Raw genomic sequence first — 8,707 nt, 5'->3', positions numbered from 1 at the left:
CTATGCTTTGTTTTGCTATGCTATGCTTTCTTATGCTGTTTCGTTATGCTTTCCTTTGTTTTGTGACGCTATGCTGTTTTGTTATGCTATGTTATGTTTTGTTATGCTATGCTATGTTTTGTTGTGCTAGGCTGTTTTGTTATGCTGTTTTTTGTGTTTTGTTATGCTATACTATGTTTTGTTATGCTATGCTGTTATGTTTTGTTATGCTGTTTTGTTTTACTATGCTATGTTTTGCTATCCGGGTGTGTGTGTTTGTGTGTGTGTGGTTGTGTGTGTGGGGCGGGGTGTGTGTGGGGCGGGGAGTGTGTGGGGAGGGCTGTGTGTGGGGGGGGGTGTGTGTGGGGGGGCAGTGTGAGTGGTCTGTGTGTGAGTGTGCAGTGTGTGAGTGGGTTGTGTGTGTGGGTATGTTTGTGTGTGGGGTTGTGTGTGTGTTGCTCCAGACTGAAAGCGTTGCCCCCATAGAGGTGCCCCCCAGAACAGGAGACTTTGCTCCAAATAAGGACCTCGAGAAGTGATGCAAAGCTCCAGGCTGTGTTTCCAGCCCTCAAGCAATGCTGACGCGAAGCCATTAATAACGGACACAAGGCGTGTGATGAGTACGCCGCTCGCGCGCACACGTACCGGCTAGGTACAGTTTTCTAATGTATAGTTTTGGCAATCCTTGGACCTTCGGTAATGCTAATAAAGCTTTATTGCATTGCATTGTATCGTTGACTGTTTACATTCCTGGCCTACATACATTATGCAACTTTTCTTTCAAGTTACCAGTCCGGACAGTTGTTGTTGTTTGTAATGGCTGCTTATCACCTTAATAACTCTCCCTGTCTCCACCAGCCCCCTCCCGCCCGGCCAGCGCAGGTCCCCCTCCCCTTGGTATCAGGGCCACCGAGCTGCCACATGGCCACTGATATGAGTGATGGATGGGCTATGGCTGGCTCCACTGGGCCCAGTGCTCGGCTGGTGGCATCTTAGTGCACCGGTAGCCAGGAGTCTGGCAGTGTGAGAGGAGGAGAGGGGGGATGGAGGGATGCGATGGAGAGAAGCAGGGCAGGGAGGGTGGTGTAGATCAGGGCAGTCTTAGAGGGAGATGAGAAGTGTGAGGGAGGGAGGAATCTGGAAAAGAAAGTAGTTAATGGAAGAATAACTGGTTGAAAAGAGGAGAGACGAGTCGAGGGAATGAAGAGGGAAAGGGGAAAAGAGAATACAGCTACGGATGAAATAAATTGGTATAGAGAGGAAAGAGACGATGGAGGGAAGAGTAGAATGGAAGAGAGAATGGAGGGAAGGAAAAGAGAGGGTTTAGATTAGGGAGGGGAAAGAAGGAGAGGGCGGAGGAAGGGAGCACGACAGAGGGTGGACACAGTGAAAGAAAAAGGGAGGACAGGAAAGGAGGAAGTGACTGTCTCACTGGAGAAGACAGCTGCAGGAATGTCTCAGAGGACAAACAAAACAAAATAAACAAGCTCTCGGCATCTCAGCATTGCGTGGTTGGGCGGGGGAGGGCATTGGGCATCGGAGCGGCTTCCTTTGAAGTCTGATGCTGGTGCCGATGGTGTGTGATGGGCATGCGCACGCCTCACATGAACTGTACTCGATCCGCAGTTTGGGTAGACTTTTGGAAAGCCTTACTATAATCTCGCCCACCATCCCTACGGGATGGCTTAGGCGAGACCTAAAAAGTATTTGCACATCTGTGAAAGGAGTGCAAGCAGCTATTGGCCCTGTGGACTAAACGCCCATTTGATTGATGTTGAAGACGTGGGCGGGAACGAGCACCATTCAGTACGGCCCTCTGCATCACAGATGGAGAATCCATCATTTAAAACTGTTGCTGGTGCCTGGCAGATCATTGGCAAAGAAGCAAAACTGTTCGCTTGGCTCAAAGCTGGCACAGAGGCGGTGGATCATGGCTCAACTTGCATGTTGTCACTGGTCTAAAATGGCCACTTTAACATAATTCTCATCTTCAGTAGAGTTTTAGGAGTTGCCAAACCTAGAGCCCTTTCGGGGTATTCTGTGATCATCTATACTCCTCTGGTTACAAAACCCTTCCAACATCTCATCTCACAGCCTCTTGAAGCAAGTTCGTCCAACCGACAGTGTGTGTAACAGAATCTGGTCAAATAATCCTGTGAATCAGAATCAAGCCTTGAAGGCAAAGATTCAAGGCACATGGATAGAGACCCTTCTCAATGTTCCTCTCGATGCAGCAACCTCCTTTTGACTCTAGCAGGGACTCTAGTAGTGTAGTCATAAAATGCCAGTGGTCCGGCTCGTAAAAGGAGAACTAGAGTACACCGGTGAGTAACTCTAAATCAGTCTATAAAGAGTTAAAACACGTCCAAGCTTTTCAGAGATGCAACTCTTTTGTTTAATGGCATCAAAATGTTAGCATCGGTTTTTAGAAGGGGCCTGGTATGTAGAGCAAAAGGATGACTGAGCTATGATTCTACAAGCTAGCTGAAAGGGACAAAAAATGGTGACTTAACTGATCCGAAGGCAAATTAGCGCCCCGGCCACATCATGGCATGCCCGCAGACTTGCAAATGCACTGAAGACATAAGTATACAGTTTTCCTTTTTAGTTGGCGTCAGATCGCGGCAGGAGACAAACAAAGAGTTTTCCTCAAAAGAAACAGCGGAAAGATGTCCAGTAAATGTATTTCTTAAGGGAGCAGTAGCAGAACATCGCCTGCATTGAAGGAAGCAGGCCACCAAAACATGTAATCATACCATATCTGGATGAGGCGCCACAAATGAGGGATCTTCTTGTGTGCAGAGTGTCACAATAGAAATCATTCTCCCATCCATATAGGGGAATGGAAATGGTTTCCCTCCATGTTGATGCCTTCAAGGGGTGGTTGTGTTTTATACACAACATGGCAAAGTACAATTTCTAGGCTTTATTTGTTTCAAAGGACTGAAATGAAAACATTGTGCTTTACAACAGAAAGGCTTACAAAACAAAGGAGGAACACAGGGAAGAGCATAATACATAACACAGAATGGGTGGCAGAAACCTTAGTTAAACGACCTTCATCGTGTTAGACTGGATAATGTATACTGCTCAGCTTCTGGCATTATGCAGAAAAACCAGGGTAAAGGGTGATGAGTGGGATTTTTTTTACATTCCCCATGTTCAGGGTCTGTGATATACAAAATCAGTAACATTTTTCCAGAGTATGTGGGAGGAGTCAGATTTATAGGACAGTCACTCCAAGCCACACCACAGCAGCCAAGATGTTCAGAATACTGTCTGGTTACCAAATGTAGAGTTTTACAACCTTCGGGTGAATGTCTCAGCTCTCATGTGCTCCCTGAATTTTTCATTTTATTTTTAAATAAAAATGAGTGACAAGACTTTGCCTCAGAAACCCATTTTAATTTTATTTCGTCACATTACAGAGTTCTGTAACTGAGGGTGAACAGGCCCTGGTAATTAACCCCTTATACTCAGCAGGCTGCAGCGCCAACACTGCTTTGAGAAAGGACTGGGGGCAGGCAAACGCAGACAACCAATAAGTGCCCGCCTTGATTCAGTAGATCCCTTTGCAAGAACCAATGAAAGCGAACATTTATGGATGTGTGAAATTAATCACCTGAGGATTCAAAGACAAAATTAATTGATGTATTTCAGGTGTTTTCGGCAGGTTCAGGTGATATAAGCAGCAGCTTAGGTCCATATGTACAGATTTTAGGGAAAGCGATTTCCTAATTGCAATTCTCTGTGAATCACAATTAGGAAATCGCTATCCCAAATGTATGAAATTCTTTTAGTTTTATTCAGCGATTCCTAAGTTGTTGCAAATCTCCCTACCTCATGAAAATTCATGAGTAAAGTCGCACTTTGAGACCCACTGGGATTAGCAGCCACCATATATCACGATATCTGTGATTGCTTATTAATGAAGCAACTTTTTTTTAATTAAATGCAGCCCATTTTCCTTAAAGGAACACAGGATGCATTTTCAAAAAAAAAAAAAATCTTGAAGTTTAATTGTTTTTTATTAGATTAGGCAGTGGTCCCCATAGGACCACTCCCTGCTTTTAAAATATATTCTTTTTTTTATTCTCAAAGGGGAACAGGTCCCATTGCGAATGGGTTAACCCCTCCTTCAAGGAGTCAGTAAAACTTGAAAATTATGCAACTGTAATTTGGTTGCAAAACATTCATACATCCCATTCAGATTCAGTATTTAGGTGGGACGTCCTAAACACGCCGCTTTCAAATACTGAATCGCAAAGACAAATTGAAATTCGGTAATGTGCTATTGAATCACAACTTGTGTTTTGTACATGTGTAAAAGTATGTTTTGGGGCAAAAAAAGGCCAGACCGCAAAAATGGTTTCTACATATGGCCCTTAGCTTCCAGTGAGTTAAGCGTCAACAACTGTCAGGCAGCCTGGCCTCAGTCTCACTCATGGATCAGTTGTTGAATGCTGATAATTGATGTCAGTGCTGGATGTTGTTGACTGATGTCAGCTCTGGTTGTTGGAAGATGTTAACTTATTGTGAGTTCTGGATGTTGGTGCCTAATGTCAGTTCTGGGTTTTGGTAACAGATGTCAGTTCGGGTTGTTGGTGCTGGATGACCCTCCCCGACCCCCAGCCCCACCCCCGAGGCAAAGTTGCATCTATCGTGAAAAATGACAGACCATTTTTATTCTGCACTATGAAACATTAGGATCAGTTTTGCAGTAGCTATTTCAAACACCTGCATTTCTTAATTTGTGCACAGGGGCAATATTACCATATTTCAGATGTTTGCGTGATTTCATCTTTATAGATAGACTATTTATGTTTTCTTCTGATTCAGGTCTCTGAATAGGCTTTCTTTTTACACCCAGAAGGAGTCACAACAAAAGATTCCATGAGGAAGGATAAATTAGTGAAATGTTCCAAATTACTAATCTTTACACTATTGACAAATACTATCAATATCATCTGTGCAAAAATAGATACTTTCGTAGAATTGATTGTGTTTTCACTTTCACAGGCAATATCTTGAAGTGGTTTTAATAGGCCATACTGGGCAATAATTGGTCGCAATTGATTACACTTGGTCACAATGGTTTGTGATTTTTCATTTTTTGTCCCTAAAGGCATATTCCAACACTCTTCAAAAAATCTCCATGCATTGTTCTCGGGTACATATTATTCAATTCCCACACTAGAGTCCATGCACAACTTGCCACATTAATATACTGTTCACCAGAGTCAGGACGTTTCAATAACTATCAGCTTAAATCATTTCACTGGTTTCAATTTGTTTTACTAGTATGACAATGTGCCAAGGCTAGAGTCTCTTTGGCTTTTTGAATAGCAGCACATTTAAATTACCCTGTTGGCTTTCATTCATTAGCTTGTTGTAGGAATTTAGAGAAGAGCATTTCAATTAACTGCTTCCACTTTTTTGCTCATCACAATTTTCTTTTTTATATATGTAATCGCCTTGATCTTTTCCATTAGCAAAGTCACAGGAGGGAGCAGCTCTCTTACTACTGCAACTTATTTTATGTCAATCTGCTGAGCGTTTGGCATGGGAATGTTTATAAAACAGTGTGAGTGTGTTGTGGGTGGGGGGTGTGTGGGTGGGGGGTGTGTGATTAGGGGTGAATGGGGTGTGTGGTGAGAGTGCATTGGGACTGGAGTGCGTTGGGGGAGGCGGGGGCATTGGGGGGAGGCGGGGGCGTTGGGGGGAATGCGGGGGTGTTGGGGGATTTTGTCATATAAAAAAAAGCCCTTACAAGTTCCGCCTTAAACAGGTTTGCAACTAAGCTAGATTTGCGCTCACCCATTAAGTCAGATTACCATTCTAACCTTAGCTTTTCAAAGATATTATTTCTCATGCAAACCGGATATTTTCTCCCTCATACGCCTAGGCAGACTGAGTTATTCATACATTCAAACACTAGCCGCTTTGTTTTGCAGCGCACTGCTAACTTTTTTTGGCAATTCCATGCTATCTCATCTGTAAGACTGATTTCAGAATTAGAGCGTGCGTAATATTCACTGCACTTGTAGGGGTTCAGTTCAGGTTAATGTCCATTTGTTGTACTTTCTTTTAGTTTACATGGAATTGTGTGAATGAACATCATTCCTGAGCGGAGGCGTGCCTAGCGTGCGTTCTCTCATGGTGAGTCAGGTTAATTTTGTGGTTGAATCCTTTCAGACATTCCCTCGCACCAGTAGGGTTTTTCCCCTGTGTGAGTTCTCTCATGCTGGGTCAGATGAATTTTCTGACTGAAGCTTTTTTGACATTCTTCACACTGATAGGGTTTTTCTCCTGTGTGGGTTCTCTCATGATGTACGAGATGGATTTTCTGACTAAAGCTTTTTTCACATTCTGTGCACTTATAGGGTTTTTCTCCGGTGTGTGTCTTTTCATGCTGAGTTAGACTACATCTCTTAGTAAAACATTTTTGACATTCATTGCACTGATATGGCTTTTCTCCGGTGTGAATTTTTTCATGCTTAGCAAGAGTACTTTTATCGTTGAAGCTTTTCTGGTATTCAGCGCACTGATATGGTTTATGTCCCAAGTGTGATCTTTCATGTAATGTGAGACTGATTTTATGACGGTAGGTTTTACCACACTCAGAACACAGATACCGTTTTTCTCCTGCATGTGCACCTTCATGCTGAATTAAACTCACTTTTTTGCTGAAACTTTTTGGACATTCAGTGCACTGATATATTTTTTGTCCCAAATGTGTTCTTTCATGTCGTGTCAGATAGTGTTTTTGACTAAATCTTTTCTCACAATCAGAGCACTGATAAGGCTTTTGTTCAAAGTGCGATTTCATATGTCGAGTCAAGTAGGATTGTTGAGTAAAGGTTTTCTACATTCGGAACATTGATAAGGTATCTCTCCTGTGCACCTCTTTTTCTGTACTGTTCTGTTCAAATTACAAGCTAGGTTTGTCTCTTGTGAAGTGCATGGGTACACTACTTCTGCAATCTGCACAGTCTTATAAATAATGTACACTGTTTTTTTATTCAAATTGTGCTGTTGTTCTGGCTCTTACTTTACAGTCACAAAACCCTCCATCTCCTCGATCATGTGTGTCCTTGCTGCCCCCAACTTAAGGGTTCATTGACATAAGAAATTAGAGGGAATCCAGAAACTGCATTTACAATCAGTCAGCGACTCTGCTCTGTATTGTCGTTACTTCCTGGCCAAATCCAGCTTTTAGAAATTGGTTTCTTCTAAAATCTATGGAACATCTCTCTCTTTGTAGTCTATTTGCTGCAAATGACAGAATCCTTATGTTTTGTTCCTGTCCACACTTGAAGCCACCTGGAGTATAAAAAAAAAAAGAATTAAAGTGAAATGTCTTTTAAGGTGTAAACTAATTTTAACGAAATTATTTAACAGTGAATGGCAGCATTCTGGAAGTAATGCATGTACTTTTCCGATGGGATAGAGTTGGTAGGGTTTTGAGGCAAGGATAAATGAGACCAACATAAAATAAAGCAGATTTATATGTTAACAAGAAGTGTGCACTCACTCATATCAGAACAACATAAAATGATAAATCTATTTACATTTTGTATAGACCGTAAAAGAATTAAAAACAAATAGTTTTGCCATGTCAAACGATATCAAAATGAATAAACTAAATTTGAAACTTGAAGATGGCTGAATGAAAGCCTTGAACGATTGCCCTGCCGGGCACCCAGCCTAATCCTACAGAATCCAGTACTCTCCCAAGGAGTTAGAGGTCAGACCCCTAGAGAAGGTCCCACGCATAGAGCCCTCCAGGTGGTAGAGGGGACTCGGACTGACTTCCTACCATGATCGAGCGCATAGATGCCAAGCTGAGTGCCATACAGTGGCAGCCCAACAATTGTAAATTGAGCTTGGCGGACCAAGGGGGCCGCAGACTCCACTTCCCGAGCTCCACGAAACCATGATGGGAAGCGCATAGACGCCTGCAGAGGCTTGGCTGAGATGTACTGGCACAGCCGGGCACACTGGGGCTGAATGGCTTCCTAGAAATAAACTGATCGCTGGGGCATGCAATGCTAGTTGGAGCCTAGAAGCCTGGAGGATGGTTGCCACAATGACAGCGGCTAGATAATGGAGATGAGGTCAGCACAGTCCCCAGGCGGTAACTGCCCCTGCCCTTCCTGCGTTGCGGACTGCTGATGCAGAGAGCGTATACAGTTGCAGGAGGTCTGCCTGAGAAGGCATAGAGGGCCGGGCCTGTGAAGTGCATACAAGTTGACATACAGGTGCCACATGTTCAAACCCCTCCTCCCTCCCGATTGGCGTGATCATATAGTTGGGACTGCGACCTGGTAACCCTGAGCTTCCAACTGATAAGAGGTTGCTGAGAAGGGATCTTCCAGCTACTAACCTTTGAGTCGTGGGCGGTAGTGGAGGAGAGGGAGGCTTGAGGGCTAGGTCCTTGCTCATGCCTTGGGGGACATTGCCTGGTTCTCCTTCATGTTCTTGTTCTGGAGGTAATAAGTGGCAGACAGACCTGAAGAAGACAGTCTGACCTGCAGTGGGCTGGGCCGCTGTTTTGAGAGGGTACCCAGGGGATAGCAGAGCACCTGCTGAGACATAGAATTTGAAGGAGCGGGATAGGTCCCTTTGGCAATAACTATTCTGTGTAGTTATGGGCCGAGATAGATCTTCTAGAACAGGCCAATAACAAAAAATTTACAGATATACAGAGGTGGGAGGAGACCCTGCA

At 43.7% G+C, this 8,707-nt stretch overlaps 1 pseudogene; it reads right to left on the bottom strand.

The window, feature by feature from the left end:
• Window positions 1–6,096: 6,096 nt before the first annotated feature.
• On the bottom strand, window positions 6,097–7,065 carry LOC147659201 (uncharacterized; annotated as a pseudogene).
• Window positions 7,066–8,707: the final 1,642 nt, after the last annotated feature.

The sequence above is a fragment of the Lissotriton vulgaris genome, unplaced genomic scaffold (genome assembly GCF_964263255.1).
Source record: "Lissotriton vulgaris unplaced genomic scaffold, aLisVul1.2 SCAFFOLD_711, whole genome shotgun sequence".
Classification (NCBI taxonomy): domain Eukaryota; kingdom Metazoa; phylum Chordata; class Amphibia; order Caudata; family Salamandridae; genus Lissotriton; species Lissotriton vulgaris.
This window is presented reverse-complemented; position numbering and strand designations above follow the sequence as displayed.